Source organism: Oryzias melastigma, linkage group LG22 (assembly GCF_002922805.2).
Source record: "Oryzias melastigma strain HK-1 linkage group LG22, ASM292280v2, whole genome shotgun sequence".
Lineage (NCBI taxonomy): Eukaryota > Metazoa > Chordata > Actinopteri > Beloniformes > Adrianichthyidae > Oryzias > Oryzias melastigma.
The window spans coordinates 3,764,944-3,786,680 of NC_050533.1; the positions used below are offsets into that span (position 1 = coordinate 3,764,944).

Genomic DNA, 21,737 nt, shown 5'->3' on the forward strand with positions numbered 1-21,737 from the left:
CCTGCCACACGAAAACCTCAGGAAGACACTTCTGAACCTGACACTTCCTCTGAACACAGACACACCTTCACTTCTGTGGCGTTTCTACTCGTTCAACCTTTTATTTCAGGATTCTCTGCTTTACTGAAGCTTAATCTCAAATGTCAGTCAACACAGAAATATAAATTATCAATATAATTAACATGACAATGTGTCTATATCCTCATTCATTAAGAAGCAAAATCAACAAATAACGAACCCTAATATCACCAACTATTCAATCATTTAATCACAAAAACATGAAAAGTCTTTAAAAATGGCATGTTTACAAGACTGAAGGACATTTCAACACATGAGGGAATTGAACCAGTGACCAGCTGCTCTTCCTCTGCACCAAAGCCGCCCCGATTAATTAAAAACTCTGTTTGGTTTCTTTGATTTCAGGTGTTGTTTCCTCCTGTCACAACATCTGGTTTTATTTGATGAAAAATGCCACCTACCCACTTTAAATGAAGTCAATCATGTTCAGTGTTATGAAGTATTCTGGTTTAGAGTTCGGTTTTGTCATGTTCTGTTCGTCATGAGTTCTGTCCGGTGGTGGAAAGGCCGGAGAATCTTCCTTTAGCACTCTTATCTCAGAAATTGTCACATACCTGATAGATTTCTTACCATTTTTAAGCGCTGCACACTGTTTCCATTGTTGCAGACTAATACTTCTCCATCCTTTTACAGCAAACGTGATTCACAATACACATTTCTGTGGCCTGTCCCTCTTTCACCGCTTGGCAAATTCACTTCTTACCCCCTGCTGAGCAGGTAGCTCCTTCTGTATGTGGGAGGAGCTACCAGCTAATGTTTTTAGCATGATTGCTACATGGAGGGGAGTCTGTGGGAATCTCACTTAGGGTGTATGGTGGACACATGTGATGTTGAGAGATCATTGTGAAGAGTTCTACAAAAACTTTGGTTACAAGTACATGTCTGGGTTCACTCGTTTCACTCTCACTCTGGGGGCGGAGTCTGCATGACAGCCACTTCTGCTGTGTTTCTGTGACTCAATGTTTCGTACTAACCCGAGATGGAAATCATAAAAACAAAATTAAATTAGGGGACCTTTAATCCCCAAGTTCTGGGGCCCGAGCGAGCTCTGCTGGCCCTCGGGAGGCTGGCTGGCTGCAGCCAGAGAACCGCTCCATGGAAAGGCTGAGATCTGTCCAAAGTGTGTCCCACCTTCGCCCCAAAGTAGCCGGACAAGCTCTTGCAACAAAAGGAAGGATTGGATTAGTAATCTACCAGCTGGTCGAGTCACTGAAAACATTACATGCTTAAATCTGAGTTCCTGATTGGCAGATGCGATGTGACAACCTGCAAAAATGTAGATATTTGGTGGTTCGGCGTGAACACAACATTATGCAGTGATTGCTCTGAAACTTGCACAAAGTCTCAAACTTCATCAGCACAAACTGTTGTTAACACCAAGTTATCATCTAAATATTGCAGTTTGATTGCTATCCATCGGATAATCCTTCTCAGTAGATAACCCACATGTCCTTTGTTCACTTTCTTAAAATCAGGCCCTCAGTGTCAGTTCAGCAGTTTGTTACTTTCCAAATTAATTTTCCAGATGAAAAAATAGTTCTAATTCAGTTTTTTGAGTCTTTCAGTCAACGAAACAGCAGCTTGTTAAGCAAGTTTTTAGAAGGGTTTTTTTTATCATTTTACCCTAAAACTGTAGTTCCAAGATGATTCCTTTAACAACAGTTGTCTACCATACTTGTTTTTTCATAATCCACCTCCTATAAGATGTCTACCATTTTTTTGCATTGCAGTTATGTAATGTTTTATTTTAAGTCAGCCAATCCAAGGCACTTGCACATTTTGAGTTGCAAAAACATAAAATCTTCAAAGAAAAACTGCAGATTTGATCAACATTTCAAAAGGAGAATTATTTTTCTCTTTTTATTAGATTTTATTTTTCACAGACATAATGTTGCATCAGCAATGGCGTTGTGTTAAATTGAGGCAAACTCTGGATGTGTTTTATTTTGGAGCCGATCTGACCATCAACCGGTCCAGATGTGGGAAAAGCCCTGAGCTAAGATGCGTTCAAGCCACAGCAGGATCAGGAAATCCCCAACAAGAGTGACATACGCGCCCTCACACACACACACATCGTAAACTGACTGACAAAATGTGTTTATGCACGCCTGCTCTTCATTTGTCAACTTGTCATCACGCCAGCAGTTTCCGTTTTTTGTTTTCTTCTCATGGTGAGCTGCGACTCCCAGGCTTGAAGCTCTTTCTGCTCCGAGACGTGATTCCACGTTCGGTTCTTCCTCCTCTCTGCTGAAGATGAATCCACAGGCTGACAGGTGGAACACATTTAACACACAGTTGAACTGGAGGCCTCGGGGCTCCAGGTGATCGCTGTTTGTGTTATATAATGCTGTGCAGTGTGTTTGTGTACAGAAGACTCTCCGTTTAAGGTCAGAGCTCAGACCGCCTCTGCAGCGGATGATGTCTCCACATGGAGTCATGATGTCCACTCATGCAGCCGACGGGAAAGCAAGTTTGATCGGTTTTTCAAAATGTAAGAATCAATTAACGCTGGACAGCCCATGGGGTCAGATTTGGCTACTGTTAATTATTCATTTATTATTATTTTTATTTTTATTTTATTCTTTTTCTAGTTTTTTTTTTCTTTTTTTTTTCCTGCTGTTAACTGTTGATACCGAAAATGAAATAAATAAATAAACAAAATTACTTTTAAAAGCCCAGAAGGAAATTGTTCTTGGGTTCTCAAAGGCTAATATTGTTTTCTTGTTTTATGTAAATCCAATTTGTTTAAAAATAATTATAATAATTGTAATTTTACATAAAAATAAACAACAGTTAAGGAGCAGGGAGTCTGAAAAAGGAACAATTTTCTTGTCTCAAGGGATGCTTCATTGAACTTTGCGAATATTTTAGTTTGATCTGCTAACAATTAAAACATGATGACAACAGGCAAAAGTTTTCCTTTATTTACTTTTTTTCTTTTTAGTTTAAAATAAAGTTAATGAAACAGAAGCAGACACGTTTTAATCTTTCAAAGATACAAAAAAACCCCAATTTGGTCTAAAAGTGAGCAAAAAATGTATTGAAAAAAATAATTAAATTCAATAAGTCAAGAAAAAATAACACTTGCACATAAGACATCATGCAAGTGTTATTTTTCTACTTATGTTTTTTAAAGTTTTTATTTAAATTATTATTATTTTGTATCATTCCCATTGATTTTTCCTTTAAATAAAGAATTCAGGGATTTTTTTTTTGTTGTTGTTTTTTTATTATTCCTTTTCTGTGTTCCTAAATGACTTTTGTGGGGAATGCTGGTAAAGAAGAACTGCATCATGGGACATGAACACCAGGCAGGTGCTCAGAAGTTTTGGGAACAGCTACTTTTCACTTTTGTCTCCCTCTGAGATGAAGATTCTCCATCATGTTTCTCATCATTTGCTTCCATCCATCAATGGTACCTGTACAGACTGTGCCACTTTTACTAAGTTTTGTTTGTATTTGTATATGATGAATGCCCAAATAAACTCTGTACGTAAACAGCTACACTGTATCATTGTTACGAGTGAAGCAATGACAGCTGAGAAGAATTTCACATCTTGGCTTTGACTAAACTGAAAGAAAAAAAAACTCATCAGAAGGAGAAACTCAGCCCTTTCCATCCCATAGGCAGACCCAGCATCACTCTTCTCCTTTGAGTGCTGACCAACCATCTGAATCTGCTCACTCCCAAATGAGGAGCTTATTTTTCAAAGTGTCTCTCATTTGTGCTCAGTCGGCACTGACTGAAGAAGGGGGTTTGAGGTGCAACATCCATGTCAAATTCCTACTACTGTCGGGGAAATCCGGGTGTGAACTGATACTCTGAGTCCAGTCTTAGTTTAAAAGGAGAGCTACTTGCTGCTTTCTTCTCTGTAGCCTGCTGGACAACATGAAGGAGACTATTATCTCACTACTTTGAGTTGTTTCTGTTTTGTTTCCATGTCACTAGTTTAAGGTCTGAGAACCTATTTTTGCTTCAATAAAGACACTAAATCAGCTGTGATATAACTACATTAATAATCATGATCTTGGTTGTTATTGTAGCAGTGGATGTGACCACTGGCTTTACGGTGGCCTTTTAGGTCCAGTTTTTCCACTCCGAGGGTGGATTGTATTCAGACAGGAGAAACTCAGAGCAAACTGAAGTTCAGTCCGATTAAAAACAAACTGAGACCACCTCGAAAGATGGGTCAGAGACCCAGACCAGAGTCTTCTTTGGTGTATTCAGTCTGAAACTTTTTTACGGATTATGGGAGAAACAAACTCTTATTCACGTCAGGTGGACCAAATGTGTCTAGTCTGAATACATCCTAAAGTAAATCTCAAACCTTAAAACTAATATTTGAAAACACAGCATTTATTTTCAATACTGTATTTGTCAAATATATTGAATACAGGTAATATAATGGTACAAAATGTAAATATTTCAAACAGTTTAATGTAATTATCAATAATTATCATTATGAAAATCATTTCATGTTTTACTAAAAACACCTAGTGTGGGGCAAATTAAAGATAGTTGGTGTTTCTACATTACAATAAATTAATATATATATATATATATATTTATATTTAGAAAAGACTAATTTTTGTATGGATCTGATAGTGATGTTCTGTAGACACAGGCACAAAGAAACTGGTCTCAAGTTTAAATCTTATGTAATTTAGGTCAAGTTTATTATCAGGGATCAAGTATTTACCTTTGAGACTTCAGCGCCATTATGAATCCATCTATAATTAGCTAATTAAATGTCAGATCCTTCCTTTTGCCATCTCCCCTTGCAAGGTTCTAGATAAAAAAAAAATACAAAGATGATGACTTTCAATTCAATTGTATTTATTTAGCCCAATATCACAGTTCAATTGCCTCATTGACTTTATGTTTTTGTGTAATTACTGGTATGAAGCCCAGTCATAAAATATAAACAATAGCTGGTTGCTAAACCTAATTAAACATACTAAACTAAACTGGTTATCAATGCCCTTAGACCCTCCTTCTCGGCAGGAAAAACTCCTAAAAAACTGATTCCAGTAAAAAAAAAAAAAGAGGAAAACTCAGGGATGTCCACACGAAGGAGCGATCTTCTCCCAGGACAGACAGGCGATGTACAGGACTGTTAAAGAAGAATGAGGGTATCTAACTCTACAACTATATGTTTGAACATTGTTCATCTAGATAGAACTGGAGGATGAGTGGGGGCGAGGTCCTCATCCAAGACGAGCCAGAGGTGAGGTCCACAGCCAAGACGAGCCAGAGGTGAGGTCCACAAGCGAGGTCCACAGCCAAGGCGAGTCAGAGCCAAGGTCCACAGCCAAGGTGAGCTATAGCCGACGTTCACTTTTAAGGGGAGCCGGAGGCGAGGTCCAAAGCCAAGATGAGTCAGAGGCAAGGTCCACAGTCGAGATGAGCCAGAGGCAAGGTCCACAGCCAGGGTGAGCCAGAGCTGAGGTCCGGAGCCAAGGCGAGCCAGAGGCAAGGTCCACAGTCAAGGCGAGCCAGAGGCGAGATCCACAGCCAAGACGAGCCAGAGGCGAGGTCCACAGCCAAGATGAGCCAGAGGCAAGGTCCACAGTCAAGGCGAGCCAGAGGCGAGATCCACAGCCAAGACGAGCCAAAGGCAAGGTCCACAGTCAAAGCATGCCAGAGGCGAGGTCCACAGCCAAGGTGAGCCAGAGGCAAGGTCCACAGCCCAGACGAGCCGGAGGCAAGGTCCACGGCCAAGACGAGCCAGAAGTGAGGCCTACAGTCAAGGCGAGCCAGAGGCGAGGTCCACAGCTAAGACGAACCAGAGGTGAGGTGAGAGAGGTGAGATCCACAGTCTAGGTGAGCCAGAGCCGACGTCTACAGCCAAGATGAATCAGAGATGAGGTCCACAGCCAAGGCAAGCCAGAACCGAGGTCCACAGCCAAGGCAAACCAGAGGCAAGGTCCACAGCCAAGAACAGTAGCACAGATGGTCCACAGACATGCATTGCATTTTTTTTTAAAGACGTTTGTCCATTTCCACACAAAGCTGTAAAAGATTTTTACTGGAAAAGAAACAAGCCTCTTCTAGAAGGTAAATCAAACTAAATGACTTAAATATATATATTTTTTTTGTAGAAAAGGTCCAGGTATTTGGGAAACTTCAGATAAAAACACAGAAGAAGACCAGCCCCCAAAACATCTTACCTTCACCTCAGAAAAAAGTAGACTATTAGCTGTGGTTTTTCATGCAATACATCCACATTTTATAAAACAGATGGTCTCTATGGCACCATATCTGTTAGCTCCACCCATAAATCCATGACTATGCTCCCCAATAGTGGGCGAAGGCCTCTGCTGCCCTCTCAGAAACCTCTGGTATTCTCACGAAGCTCCTCAGTGTTCTGAAAAGCAGCAGAAGTCTACGATGTGAACAGAAAAAAAATCCCTCATTTGCACAAGACACTTGACATTTCTTAAAGGTTGGTGCGGAGCCAGGTTGGCAAGACAAACTGGTCCCACAGAGGACGCCATATTTTTTCCTGGCTCTTCTAATGTACTTTCCATCATGTCATTGTATCCCAGAGTTAACCTTTGGAGCATCAGCTCAGTGACACGCCTCCTACGCTAACAGACAATTTACTCTCTCATCCAACCTTCTTCACACCTGGTGGCGCAAAGTAAAAAGTTCAAATCTCGCTTCTTTACAACAGAGAAAAAAACAACTTCAAATTTTGCATCTTGCGATCTTGGCGCTCTTATTGGCTGCAAAACACGACAATATGTCCTTTTGAACACATAAAGGATTCTTTAGCCTCATCAAATATATGACATGACTTGAAATAATTCAGTGTTGACAGTCGAGTTTGTTTCTGCTGAAACGACAGTCATAAATTCTTGAAGGAACTTTTGCCACGATTGCTTGAAACCATTTTGTAAATCAGTCGCATGTGCTGACCTCCGCGGGCTCGGGGTCGATGATCGACAGCAGGAGTGAGGATGGGGATGAAGGATAAATGGCAGGGCGGGAGCTGAAAGAGTGATGAAACCCTTTTCAAACCCCATGGTTCAGCATTTTTGTGCTTTACCGACCCCGCCCTGGAGAGTTCTGTTTATGCTGGATTTTGGATGTGGAGTTAGTGTTCTGCCTGAAATTTATGGAGCTAAATTGGGGCCAGTATTATTCCAAACCCAAACAAAACAAAATGACAAAAATGTTGGTGTTTGGGGAAAAAAAATAAATGCAAAATGTACAAAATTTTTTGCTATTCTAAAATAAACTTAATTATTTTAAGCTGCAAATGTTAATTTTTTGGGTTTCAAAACTCAAAATTTCAATTTCAAAACTTTTTTTTAAAGTTTCAAATCTTTTTCTTTGTTTTCCAATATGAAAATTTCAGTTTCATAACTTTTGGTCCCGTTGTAGCGTGTTGGGGTGGGGCTAGCATGAAGGACCAATCAAAATCGAAGAGGGTGGTAACTTGGTAACTATTTTATTTGGGTTTTATTTTGGCCCTGATTTAACTCCATAGAATTTGAGATCGATCCAGGCGAAAAACAGACCAGTTCGAAGGGTCACCACGCCGCCCTATCAGCAGACTGGAGTGCTGGTCCCCCCAAACTCAAATCTTTTTTTCACTTTCAACTCTTTTTTTTTTTTTCTGTTTTCCGATCTGAAAATTTCAGTTTCATAACTTTTAAAATCAATGAGAGTTGTAACTTCAGTGCCAGTACATTCACTGACTGAAAATGGCTGTATTGTCTGTACTATCATAGTGTAAAGTTGTCCCTAAACGGGTGTAAAAATTTAGTTTGATCGCGTACAAATCGTGCGTCCAAAATGCAGTTGTAGCCCGTTCAAAACACTATCTTATTGTGTTACATACAGGCATCGAAAACGTCCTTAACAAAAAATGTTCGTATTCAAAAACGAAATAAAAGAGTTGAAACTGAAAAAAAAATTGAAATTAAATACAGTTTAGAAACCTAAAGAATGGAGCATTTGAAGCTGCAAATAATTGTTTATTTTAGAATATAAAACGTCTCGGACATTACATTTTTTTTTTTGGCCGAACACCAATATATATATATTTTTTCATTTTAAATAAAATTGGCTCTGATTTAGCTCCATAGAATTTGAGGTCGATCCAGGCGGTGCGGTTTGGAGGGTCACCGCGCCGCCTTATCCACAGACTGAAGTGCCGGTCCCCCCCTGACTCAGGTGATGAGCCAACTGGCTGACATTAGAATAACAAAGGCAGGTTGGAGATGGTCAGGTTTCACAGGTGCTGCCGCGGCTAAATCCCGCCGATACGGAGGCAGATTAGAAGAGTCAAAAGTGATCATGGGTAATTGGTTATCTCACCTCGAGCACCTCGCAGGGTCTTATCCCTGAGTAAGCCTCCTCATACTCTTTAAGTGGACGGCTGCTTTTGCAGGAAAAAAAGAAAAAAAAAGGCGAGGAGGGGGCGCGGAGTTGAAAGTTTGGCAGGCTTTGAACGGTTCACTTGAGAAAGTGTGAGGAGTTGTGAGTGAGGAATGATGAAAGAGGGGGTTATGCCGACTCGTGCACCCCCTCTCACGGGGCTCCGTGTTAGTTTTCATCATCAGCTCTCCCTCTTCTCCAAAATATATCAGCGATACATCGACGATGCTTTCCACATCCACAGAGGATGAATACATCATTAACGTCTCACACAGACAGTAAACAATATGGGGTTTGTGGGGGGGGGGTATTTCCACTCTAACAAACTCTAATTTTACTCAGCCCCAACCTCCACAAAGCCCCTTTAATTGGTAATCCCACAGACAGGGAGACCATGATCAGGATGAGGCCGTATCATGGCGCCTTAATGAAAGGAGTGTTTTCCGTCTAATTTAATCAATATTAGAATATCTGCCAATTAACGGCATTATTTTACTTTGCCAATGAAATCCAGGAGCGCTCGCTTATCGCCTCCTCATCTCTCACTCCGCTCGCTATCCAAATGTGATAACAATGGCTGATTTCTGATTTCGTGGCGGCGGAATAAGACGAGAGGGCGGTGTCCTAATTACACTCCATTCAAAGTGTTGATGAGGTTTAACTGGCAAAATTAATTAAAACTTTTTTTTTTTTTTTCCAACCACCACCCCTCCACGTCTTTATTCCCGGTCAAGATTAGACTCATGACGTTTGGAGTATTTAATCAAAAATACATTTTGCAATTAATTAAGTGCTCATTTGCATGTACGTATGTTAATTTGAAGGATGGGATTTCAATCACGCTCTCATCACGGAGGTGTTTGTTTTCGCCGGTGCTCGGGACAGCAGTTTGAGCTGCAGTAATGATGCTGCCGGGTAGATTAAATCCTAATCTTAATTCTTTTCCCCCCTTAACCCCCTTTTACAGCCACAGATTAGTGCTGCGTGTCTAATTTTTCTTGGATTCCCTCATTACCATGCTTATCTGGCAGGGCCGCTTTAATTGCAGATAGACGGGACACAAAGTTTGAGAATAGATTTCTGATGCTCTCAACTTGAGATGGATTAAGCCACATATCTGCAATCCACTCAGGCGCTGCAGTCACTTTCAACACTGACGAGGAGGAAAAAGAGGAAGAAACGTGCCTCATCTGCAAGTTTCCCCCTCGTCCTCCTCTCTTCTCCTTCGTCGGCCCGCACAGGGAATACCAGAATCAATTAAAGGCACACATAACAGAGAGAGACAGCGAGCCTTTTAGTGCTTGGGTTAATGGTGAGTTATTGTATGAGAATGACTCTGTGAACATTGCTTAATTTCCCCTCCCTGCCTCCTCCCCTCCCCTCTGTGTCTCTCCTCGCTGTGGTTAATAGCCATTTTAAGAGCAATATGATGTATTACTCGGGGCTCTCTCGGGGGGAAACCCGTGGGCTCCTGTACTGAATCCATTTAAGACGCCGTGGCGATTCCTCGGTCACACTCGTCCCTATTCAAACACCGCTTGCGCGTCCCCTCCGCCCCCTCGATTTAATGGGAAATTAACCATTCTGAGCTGTATTTGAGTTCTGCCTGTAATCCTGCTGGAACATGCAGGTGTGCAGCAGCGGTTCACTTCTCAGGTTAAAGAGAATTTAGTGGCTCTCTCCCACAGTGAAAGAAAATGTAGTGCAAGTGCTATTAAAATCAGACTTAAGAATGAAAAAAGTTAGGCTGAAAAATGTTATCATCTAAAGATAACGCTTAAAAACCCGACCTATTCTCTTGAATGACACCTAGCCTAAATATAGGTAAACCTAAAGAAGAAAATCACTTAAAAGTAGGAAAAAAAATGTATTTAATACCTAGATTTCACAATCTAGAAACAAAAAGTTTCATAAAAATATTTAAAAAAGGCAAAAATAAGCGTGAAAAGCTTACCATTACATGGAATTACTTCAAATGTAACGCTGAATAGTCAAAATATTAAGTGTTTTTTTGGCAAATTCTATACAAATGCTTTGTATTTTTTAAGTTTTAATATATTTTGATCCCACTGACAAAAAAAGTAGTTAAATAAGTTGAAAAGACTAATTTTAGAAAAAAAAATGTAAAGAAAATAACAATATGATTTTATTATAAGTTGGCCTATCTTAATAAATCATCATAAAATCTACTTATTCTTGGAACATAAATCTACATTTTGGTTTCTGATTGAGTGAAAATGAATGACAGTCTAACTTCTCAACATTTATTGAAATGTGAGAAAACATCCTTAAATACGTATATCAATTATATTTACAAAATAAAATACTTTTCAGCACTTTAAAATGCAAATTAAATGGTATGAAGTTTCTATCTTTTTGCATTAATTTTGTTTCTCCATTGACTAAAACATAATTCTCATAGATAAAAAAAATGGAAAAGTAGATTTGAAACCTTCAAGCAGAACAACAATAAAAACGTTGCAGTAAAAATGTGAATCTTTAAAGTTGATGCTATGTTTAGGTAATTTTGGAGCCGAAGTGTTTTGTCTCATATTTGTGACAGCAGGATTTAAGAGGCTGAATTGACTTTTTTTTATTATTATTAATATTCAATAGTGTGGAACAGAATGATTTTGACTTATTTTAAAAATTAGTTCCTTATTTCTAGATCCTAACTGTTTATTAGAACAAAAAGAAGCTTTGATTATGCTGATTTTGAGAAAAAAAAATCAAAGAGAAGTTAAAGAAAAAAATGTAACTTAAAATTTGGTAAAAAAATCGTCAATGTCTAAAAGTTTTCAAGTCTCAAATAAGTAAATGCAATATGTTGATAATTCAAATTAAGAAAAACCTGTTTAAATATTTCTGTATTCATTGAAAAAAACACTTTCTAACAATAAAAAATAAGTTTTATGACTTCCACAAGTTGTAGAATGAAAGATTTCTTGATCATTTGTGATTATTAAACTCCTTAACCTCAGTTTGCAGACCTTCATGTTTTACGTTTGCATCTCAAAAAACGTGCTAACATAGTGATTTAATTGTATTAATAAAACATTTAGCAAAATTTAGATCTATCACTTCAGGGAGGATTCAACAAGTTCACCTTAAGGTCAAAAATGATGGAATTAGATCAATGACAGTTTGGACAAATTTGGATGGTTATATATTTTTAAGCATAGAGGTGGAGGATTTATGATTTAGGTCTAAAAGAGGCACCCAACAGTTCAACAAGTGAGCTTCTCTGTATTTTAATAAGAATTAATCTCTGTGACATTTGGCTCAAACCTGATCATCAACGAAACAATGATCCATGTACGGAAGCCTGAAAGAAAATCCTGCATGAAATGCTGTGGTGGAACCAAAAAAAGACCAAAGATCCCACGCTGGGAAAGTCAAACATCAGTTCTAATTCGGGCTGCAGAAAGTGTAGCTCAGACTCTGGTTCTCTCTTGTTTAAGTGAGAAATTCAAACCTCAGAACCACAGGCTGAACTTTCCTTTCAGTCTTACCTCTTGGACCAATTACCATAGATAATTTAAAGCAGGGACTTGGATCTTCCTCAGCAGTCTCCATGGTATCAAGCAGCAAAATGTGCTGCCATAAGCATCAGTTTTTAATCAGACATAAGCTGATTAAAAAACAGGAATGATTTACACTTAAAAATCTCATTCCAGTTTAAAGAAACGGCATCAGGGTGTTGCAGCCGGAGCCAGCGGGAGCGTCCTCGCTGCCAGTCACAGGCGAGAGCAACAATGGAGACGTGTGAACAATGCGGCGTGGATCCTCCACGCGTGCACGAGCGTGCACAGCTGTGCGGGCCTCCACACATGGACAGCGGAGAGTCTGCTCACTGGAGGGTGAAGCGGAGGCCTGAGGGGAGGTTTATCAAATTAAAAGCTGCAGCTCTGGGTGTTTCGGGGTGCGGAGCGTCCTCTCTGATCGGGGTTTAATGGTGGCCGCAGCCGCAGTAATGAATGAGCTGTTACCTAATGAAATCTGAAGAATGCTTGGCAGCGGCGGCTGAGCTGGCGCCGTGCACCGGCAACCGCTTCCAACACGCCGCAGCGATGCCATCTTATTTAGGACTGGCGTTTGTTGTTATGCAAGATGGGGGCCAATGTGTGCTCTGCCCTGATTGTTTGAGTATACTGTCATTAACAGGCTGGCTCTCAATGAGTCTTTCATCACCGAGACAAGTGTTTGTTGAATGTTAACCACACTCACACACGACACAGGCTTTCTAACGCTCCTGTAATTAAGGAATTTAAGAGTGCACTCATTTTTTTTCTTTTCTTTTCTTGGAGGCAGGTTAGAAAATTAGAAACTCGAATCAGGTTAGATTTTTTTTTTCACTGTAAAGAAAAAGCTGCGCACAGTTTTCGGTGTGTGCGTGCGTGCGTGCAAAAAGGGGGCGTGCATATTTGTGCACTCATTCACACACATCCACATGAGTGAGTGGCTGTTTAAATTAACGGTGCATGAGTGAAGGCGTGCCGCATGCACACCCCTCTCCCTAAATGCATCCACATTCCCTTTCTCACACATGCACACACAAGACAAGGGTTAAAGTGTAAAGTTTGCTTACTTTATGTCGTCACACTGCCCTCTTTTGTCAGTTAGAATCTGAGAATGCAACAAAACTGATGTGCATCCACACACACACACATATGTATCCAAAGCCATAAACTTGACCTGAGTGCCCTGATTTAAATGTCAGCCTGGCTGTGTTGCATCAGGCTGTAATAGTTAATCAATAGATTATTGAGTTTTACATCCAGTCACTAACCTGTGTGGCTTCACTGAGCAGTCTGGTGGTTGGTTTGGTGTCACTCAGGCTTTATGATGATTTAAGTCCCCATCAGTTTATCAGAAACTCGTTTTACTGGTTGTGAAAACACATTCAACAGCATTGTATGAGGCGAGATATGAAGACATGTATTTATTTTTTACACATGATTGTGACGTCTTGAACTGGTGTGTAAAAAAAAATGTCAGTTAAAGTGAATCTCATGACAAAAAAAAAAAATCATTAAATGTGCTTCAATATTGAACCTTTTTACTGTTCTTTAAACAGAGTCTAAATAAATGTCCTTTTATAATTCACCCAGCTGATAAAATTTACAAAATCCCCATTAAACTGTCGTTTTTCTGAGATAAAAGCCAACAAATGTTCTAAACTAGAAAAAAACTAGAGGATTGTGGATAAAATGTAAACAAAAATACACGTTTCAACGAATTAAATTGTAATTAAAAAAAAACATTGAAAGAAAATTGTTTTATTTGACCTCTGATTGTGAGTTGTCACATTTTTTTCTTCTTTAAAAAATGCATTTTTTTAATTAAAAACAATTTGCTATATTTCAATTATCCCCTAATTTTATACATTTAAGAAATTGATTAATGATATTAGATTTTATAATCTCAATCAATATTTAAATTAATGATCATATTTAACAGAACTTGCTTTTAAATTTGAGTTGAATGTGAGAAAATAGAGAGTTTTCTTGTAAATCCATTCATGCTGTGAATCTGCATGATAACCATGGCACAGACTGACAGCTGCAGTCTGCAGGTCTTTATGCTGTTTTCATAGAGAACAGCTCCCCTGGTGGGCACATGCGGTACTGCATCTCCTTCTATTCTGCAGCATCACTGCTGCTCATCATCATTTTGAAATCCATCTCAACTTTATCTTTAAGAATTTGAGGCAAATTTTAGCTACTACGATTGGGAACTAACTTCAAAGGATGGGACAACATCACCGTTTTCCTAAAAAAAGTCAAGCTTGATGCTTCCACCTGTAGTTTTTTCAAATGTGTGAACAACATGTCCCTCCAAAATAAAATTCTGAATCTATCCTCAAATTTAAATCAGCGTTTAAGTTGATTTTAGGTTCTAAAAAGGTGTAAAGTGTGATCTTTGTTATACAGTTTTGGGTGTGAGGATCAAACATTTCTCGAACAGACTGAATGCAGGAGAATAAAAATAATCTGAAAACAGGAAAAGTATTTTTGTGTGTTCACAGTAATAAAACCCTCGGAGTAAAACGGCATCAGCTGCCGCGCCAGAAACCAAACTGCAACCGAACACATCTACCTGAGAAACACTTTCAACCGTAAAACCTGACTTTTTTCTATTTTTACACTCTTACGCCGAACATAATTGCTGCCTCTGAATCTTTTATCTTACCTCGCTTTATTTGTGTACACACCAGTGTCAGTTTCCTTCCTGTTGTGAATTGGTAGTGTTGCCTGAGAGCAGCGTGAGCCTCTGTGACAGCTGCAGACGAATTCCTGTTTTCAACTTTTTCTGTAAAGGTGAATCCACTCTACAGCGTGTCCCATAAATGATTGCCTGCTAGTTGGAGACATTTGACGTACAATCATTTGATGCCAATTAAAAATATTCACTTTTTAAATGTAACGTTCAGAAAATATATATAAAAAATTTTTTTTTTAGATCCGAAACATTAATATTAAGGATAAAAGGATTAATAAAAAGTACAAGGAGTCCAAAATGTTTGATTTTAGTCAAATAATTTGATGAAAGTAATTTTTTTAGGTGTAAAATACCTTAATAAAGGGTTTTACCTCCATGTTTATTTGAAAAAAAAAGAGGAAAAAAGATTATACACCAGACATAAATGTGTGTGTTCCAAAAATGTGTCTGCACAATATGCATATGGACTCGTTTTAGCATCAGGTTCCTTTTATACATTTTTTTTTGTTTTGAAGAAACTGATTTTTGCAAAGAAAACTGTAAGTTTTTATTGTATTGTACATTTTTCACAGTTGGATGTTTGAGATTATGAAAGAAATACAGTAGTTCATAATGTAAAATCTGGACAAAAACTTTTGAATTCAATTTTACAAGTTTATTGAGCAAATAAAAGACCAGGCCATCTCTATTTAACCCTCTAACACCTGAGATGTCATCTGTAAATAACACACTTTTTGAGACAGGTTTTTAACCGTTTACGCATCCAACATACTTCCAGTGGATTCTGAAGTGGAGAAAAGTGCAGTGTCTAGTGAGTTCCACCAAGTCTGGACTCAAACTAACATGGAATTTCAGGAAACTGATAGAAAGTAAGGTGGTGGACTCATGGTGGTTTGCTAAGATCTTGATGGGTTACTTTAGCTGATGTGACCATATAGTTTTAACTCTGTCTGACTCAAACAAAAGCAGAAAGTCCACTTGTGAACAGATTGAAGACTTCAAATGTGGGTCCTGGGGTGGTTCGATAAAAGACGAGACCGAAGTCTATCAAAGATACCGAGTCATGATCTCAGATCATTCTGAAAGACAAACTACAATCATGTTTGGATCTATTTTAAGTGTTTCCACTCACCTTTTAATTATGTTTTTAGCCAAAATCAGCTAAATCTATAACATTTAGCTTCTGTTTGTTAGTCAGAAATTAGCCTCTGAATTGTTCGTAAGGAAGTAAGCCTCAACTGATATCCCATCATCTGTTTGTTTACACCCTCTCCTGCTAGCTTACAGCCCCCACAACCCCAACATAACATTAGCGGTGCAACAAAACTGGCGAGCAATATCGGAGCGATCCAGTCGTACAGTTTTGAGCCATCTGCAGGGTCAGATGGGGAAATCAAAAGTGGAAATTGATCTATTTGTCTGCAAGTGCAACCATTCTCACTCCCAACGAGTCATAAACGGACGTGTGGTTAGGGCACCTACACGTCACTTTTGATGTTTTAGGTGTCCCCGACTCATTGTTTTTTTGACGTGCTCATTGTTCCCATTAAATCATGGGTCCCCAACACTCTGGACCAACCAGTCTGAGGGACACTTGGTGCCGGGCCAGAGACAGGGAAAAGCCCTCGGGGCACGGACTAGTATTGGTATCCTGACCCTTACCTGGTGTTGGTTCTGCATCTATTATCCCATCCGGTCCAGAAGGTTGGGGACCTGTGATTTAATGGGAACAGCCAGCACGTCAAAAAATAGCAAGTTGGGGACACCCAAAAAGTGATTCGGAGGGGGCCCTAACCATGTGTCCATATTTGACGAGTTGGGAATGAAAATGTGCAGGCAAGTGCCGCAGAATGGAGCAGAGCAGTGAACCCATTTCACTTGCTGCATCACCACTCAGAGCTTTTTCAAAGTGTCAATCTGCTCCTGATCCATCACCATTTGAATCAATAAATACCCAGAAATGCAGTTTAAATCTTAAATTCTTCTATGCATCTCCTAAATTCCTAGAAAAATAATACAAGAACATGTTAAAAACAGCCTTTTCATTGGACTGGGTCTTTGAAATGTGTTGGATTTCAATCGATTTCAAAGACAAACAGAGTAAACAAACAAAAAACAGCAGCAGGAGAAAATGTTTCTGTATCTGTTAAACAAGCTTATTCTTAAGAAAATAAAGCTCTGATTTATTATCTTTTTTTTTTTTTTTAGAAAATTCATGCAAAAAGTAACAACCTATGGTCAAGAAATCAACAATAAAATGCCAACAGTGTTGGTATCCAAAGATAAGTACCGACTTCTCCACATTGAGAAGATGGATGGACATGGATGGATAGGTTGTGTCTCTGTTTGAGTTTCAAGATGCTGCCTTAAAGTCATTCCAGGTGTCTCCAGCCAGTCGAGAACTGTTAGTCTTGATATTGGCATAATATGGGTTTGAGATTGAAGGAAAACCAATGTTTGACCTAATGGTTGCACAGATTCCAGGTTGCATCCCACGTTTCCATCTGTGGTTGTCAATCAAGATGAGAAATGGTTATTTTGACACTTTTTCCCATTTTTTTGTGACAGAAACATAAAAAAAACTCGACAAATTCCCAGTCATTACAGTTTTAAGGAGCCTCAACAAGAGAGTTCAAGGTATCGCTAATGGGATCCTTGACCTCCCCTTTCATTCTTGCTTTACTACCATCTCCTGTCTTTTGTGGGTAAAAAGTCAGAGTTCTCAAACGTGCCCTCTCTGGTGGTCCTTCAGGGAAAAACGATGCTCTTGGACACGCAGGCCTTTGACGACAAAGTCGACTGCAGACAAAAAGAGGCTCCTCTGCTGTCAAGATAACGGCGCGGCAGCCATTGTGAAGTCATTGTGTAGTCAGTTTCTCTGCAGGTTTGCAGAGGCCCACATACAGAGACACTCTGCAGCTCAGACGCACACAAAGACGACAGAGAAGGATGACAGAAACGGACGCCTCTGCGCCTCTGAAGACGCTGCTCGTAGGAGAAAAGACGGGACTCGGGCGGGAACAAAAGACGAGCGTTTCAAAAACACTTCAGAACACACAGATCAAAGCGGAGGGAGAAGCGTGTGTGCAGAGAGGGAAAAAAGTCATAAATAGTGAGTAAACAAGGCGAAATGGAGCGAGTGGTGGAGCACAGCAGGGAAAGAGAGATGTCACAGCCTCTTCACAAACGTCCACGCCGCGTCTTTTCCCGTCGCACACTAAAGGTCAGGTTATCACCAGGCAGAGGGGACTTCTGTGTCAGTGCGGTTGGAGATCGGCAGGTGTTTGTGCTGCGCGGCGAGGCAGCTGCAGCAGAGTGAGAAGATAACAACCGGTGAAACAAGCACCTCTCCTCCTCCTCCACCACATCCTTCTCCTCTTTTCTTCACTTTCTCTCTCTTTTTTGTGGCTGGGGTCTTTCCAGGGCAACAGTCAGACAAGTTTGTTTCTCTGCTTTCATTAAGACAGCTTCTGTAATGAAGTTCAAATCAGACCAGCTTTTATCTACATTTAAATTGGGGGCTCGTCCGGGATCAATTTATTTAGCTTTTTTTTAATTACTTGGTTTTTGTAAAGTGGCGGAGTAACAAACCAAAATCCAATTTAATAAATTTGGCTTTTTATTTTCCTTAAACTGCTAATTTTGATCTAACTTTACCCAACCTTCCAACACATAAAAAAGCGTTCCGAACACAGCATACAGCACCATTTATGAGACACATTTTTTATTTATTGCCAGCAATGTTTTCTTTTCTTTACTTTCTCTCCTTTTTGTTGTGACTGGGGTCTTTCCAGGTCAACAGTCAGACCCATTTGTGTCTCTGCTGCCATTAAAACAGCTTCTGTAATGGAGTTTAAATCAGAACAGCTTCGATAACCAGCTTTTATCTGTATGTAAATTGGGGGCTCGTCCGGGATCCGTAAACCATCAGGATCTACTTATTTTGCTGTTTTTTTAATTACTTAGTGTTTTTAAAATGGGGTTGTAACAAATCCAACTTATATTAATACATTTGCCTTTTACATATAGATATTTTTTTGCTTAAACTGCTAACTTTGATCTAAATTCGCACAATTTTGAAACTAGTAAAAATGCGGCCTTTACACAGCATACCCACTGACACATTTTTAGTTTATTGGCTTCAATGTTATAACTTAAATTTAGAAAATAACTTCCGTTTAAAAACAAGAAACATTTGATTTGTTTGACGCAGTTTGGCTTGTGAATTCTGAATAAATGAGTGGACGTTGGAGCCATACGGTTGTTTTACCGTTCTGTAACAATGTCATTGGTGGCACCTCTACCAAGCCATTCTAACGAGTAAAACAGTCTCTTGTCGTCATTAAGTTTATTTGAGTTCACAATTAAAATCAACGAAACAAAGTTAAATTCAGAATGACCTTTGGTTGAAAACTTTCATTTTTTTCTGCAGTGCGCCCACTCACTTATTCATCGGGAGGCAAAGGTGGAAGCAGAGACTTTCTGGTCGTTGGTTTTTCAAAGCAGGAATTTAAATCAAAGCTCATAAAGAAGTTCACATGACCTTTGTGTAGCTTCATCACCGTTTTGTTCATGGACTCTGGTACCAGTTTTATAAATGAATCAGTTCACATCAGGTTGCAAATTCAAAACATTTTCCGGATCTTTTACGTCTTTATTTACTCTTGTTTAAGTGTTTTTAAATAATATATTATTTTGCCTAAAGTTGGGGCGGCCGTGGTGCACAGGTAGAGTGGTTGACCTGTGATTGGAGGATTGCAGATGTGATTACTGCCTTGTCCGTTCATGTGTCCTTGGGCAAAACCCCACATTTCTTCTGGTGGTCTCGGGTTCTCACAAGGACCAGGAATTAGACCACATCAGTCCAGTTCTGAGATCTTCACACTGGTTACTTGTCTACCAGAGGATAGACTATAAAATTCTGTTACTGATTTATAAAGCTTTGAATGGTTTAGCACTAAAATGCATGACTGACCTTCTGACCCAGTATGAACCAGTCAGTCTATAGTTTGGTGCCAGTGTTCGGCAGCATCATTGTGAGAATGTGAGTGAATGGGACTCTGACTATAAAGCGCTTTGGTCCTTCTAAGGAGATAAGAAAGTTCTATACAAGTATATTCCTTTTGCCATTTACAATTCTGGATCCTCCCTTTTTAGCAAACACTGCCTGAAGTAAACATTCAACAAACTGTAGGCTTTGATCAAACTTTGTCAGTGCTGGAAAATAGTGAAGTCTCAGTCTTACCTGTAATGTTGGAGCACCACAAGGCTCCTCCCTAGATCCTCTGACTTTTAGCTTCAACATCAGAGCTTTTCTTGTTGCATAAAGGAATTGAGGTTTGCAAGAAAGTGATTTTTAGGGTTTACAGTGTTCGTAATCACAAATGGGTCGGTCCAAAGGCTTGTATTGCTTCTTTTTTTTTGGTTAGTTTTTTCGGTTAATTTGGAATTTAGCTAATATTTTAGCTGGCCATCAGCTTTAGCGTTTAGCAGCTTTAGCAATTTAGCAATTTCAGCAACTTCAGCAGCCAAATTCAGTTTACAGCATTCACACTGGCATTATCACGGGTACTACTATATATCTAGTTCATAATTATGTTTAAAACCTACAGTTTTAAAGTTTGAAAAAATTTGTTTGTTCAATATATGTTTATTCTGTTCGGCCCACGACCTAATGTGTGTTTTAGTTTTGACACCCCTGTATTATTTATATATATATATATATATATATATATATATATATATATATATATATATATTCATCCTGTGTCTTGAACTCGCGTCAAACTCTGGGAAGTCAAAGTACAAAGATCCAGAGATTTTTGCCTCACTCTAAAATCAGTGCACGTTGTCTGACCGGATTACAGCAGCACCTTTGCCAGAAGGAGAAAACATAATGAAAGCAGACATTTTCACAATCAAACCTCGGCATCTTGGGAGCAAATTCTCTAAAACCCAGCGGTGCCAAAGGAGGGGCGACACCATGCACTCCGCGGCAGAGTTTCCTGTACGACTGACCTCCATCTCCAAATCTGCAGCAGCTGCATCACTAGAAGTTTGCTTTGTTTGTGCAGATGCTGTAAAGCCTTATAAATTCCCTCTTTCAGGGGTTTTTTTTCTCTTCATCCATGCATTCCATTATCTGGCTGACAATCCAGGATAAATGATACATCTTCCTCTCTTTTTCCTTCTCCTCCTCACAGCAAAAGCAGCTCAATTATTCATAGTTTTCACTTGTGAGAGACAGAGAGAGATGTACGCCACAAACGCACGTCGTCACCGCTAATGGAAGCAGCAATCAAATATTTTAGGCAAAAACCAAATATGCAGATGTGTCAGCAGCAATTTAACGAGACATATTTTAACACCACCGATTTGACGCGGGAGGGGGGTGACGTTGAATGAATACTTGCCCATTGTTCTGGGGGAGTCGCCACCTTTCTCGGAGGAGGAAATAAGTCAAGCTCCTGGGAGGGCGGGGTGTGGCACGGCGGCATTAAGTGGCGTAATTAATAGCATTCTCACATTTCTGGAGAAGTTATTAGGCTGCGCGGGAGCGAACGCCGCGCCTTAAGAGGCTCCAAAATTGCACTCCAAGATTTGTCACTTCCAGCAGTCGTTTAATAGCTCATTTGTAACTGTTGACCTCGGTTAACGGAACGAGCCCGTCTGAGCCCGCAGTGAATTAGCTCCGATTCAAACGGGCCCGGTCCCGCCCTTCAGCCTTCTGAAACACTCAGAGGAGAAAAAAAAAAAGAGAGAGAAATACGATCATCACACCTCCACCTGCAGGTGACTTACAGGAGATTATTGATGAGAAAATGTCACCAAATAATACTCTCGAGGAAATATTTGCCAATCTAAAAATTTCTCACAGTAAATGTTAGCAGGGAAACAGCGAAGCTGCCAATCCAATTAAAGAAACCCTCACAATGTTTTTTTCTTCTTCTTCTTTTAGAGGATTTTCACAGGGATGCTTGCAACTGGAGATATCGGTGCATAAATTAACTGTAATTACACACGAGGAAAGAAGTGAGAATAAAGAAAG

At 39.6% G+C, this 21,737-nt stretch overlaps 1 long non-coding RNA gene across 1 annotated transcript; it reads right to left on the reverse strand.

The window, feature by feature from the left end:
- Positions 1-16,880: 16,880 nt before the first annotated feature.
- LOC118598027 lies at positions 16,881-20,216 on the reverse strand. Its single transcript, XR_004947074.1, has 2 exons — positions 19,935-20,216; positions 16,881-17,994 (listed from the first exon to the last, which is right to left on the reverse strand). It is a non-coding gene; the product is annotated as an uncharacterized LOC118598027 (long non-coding RNA).
- Between the last annotated feature and the right edge of the window lie 1,521 nt (positions 20,217-21,737).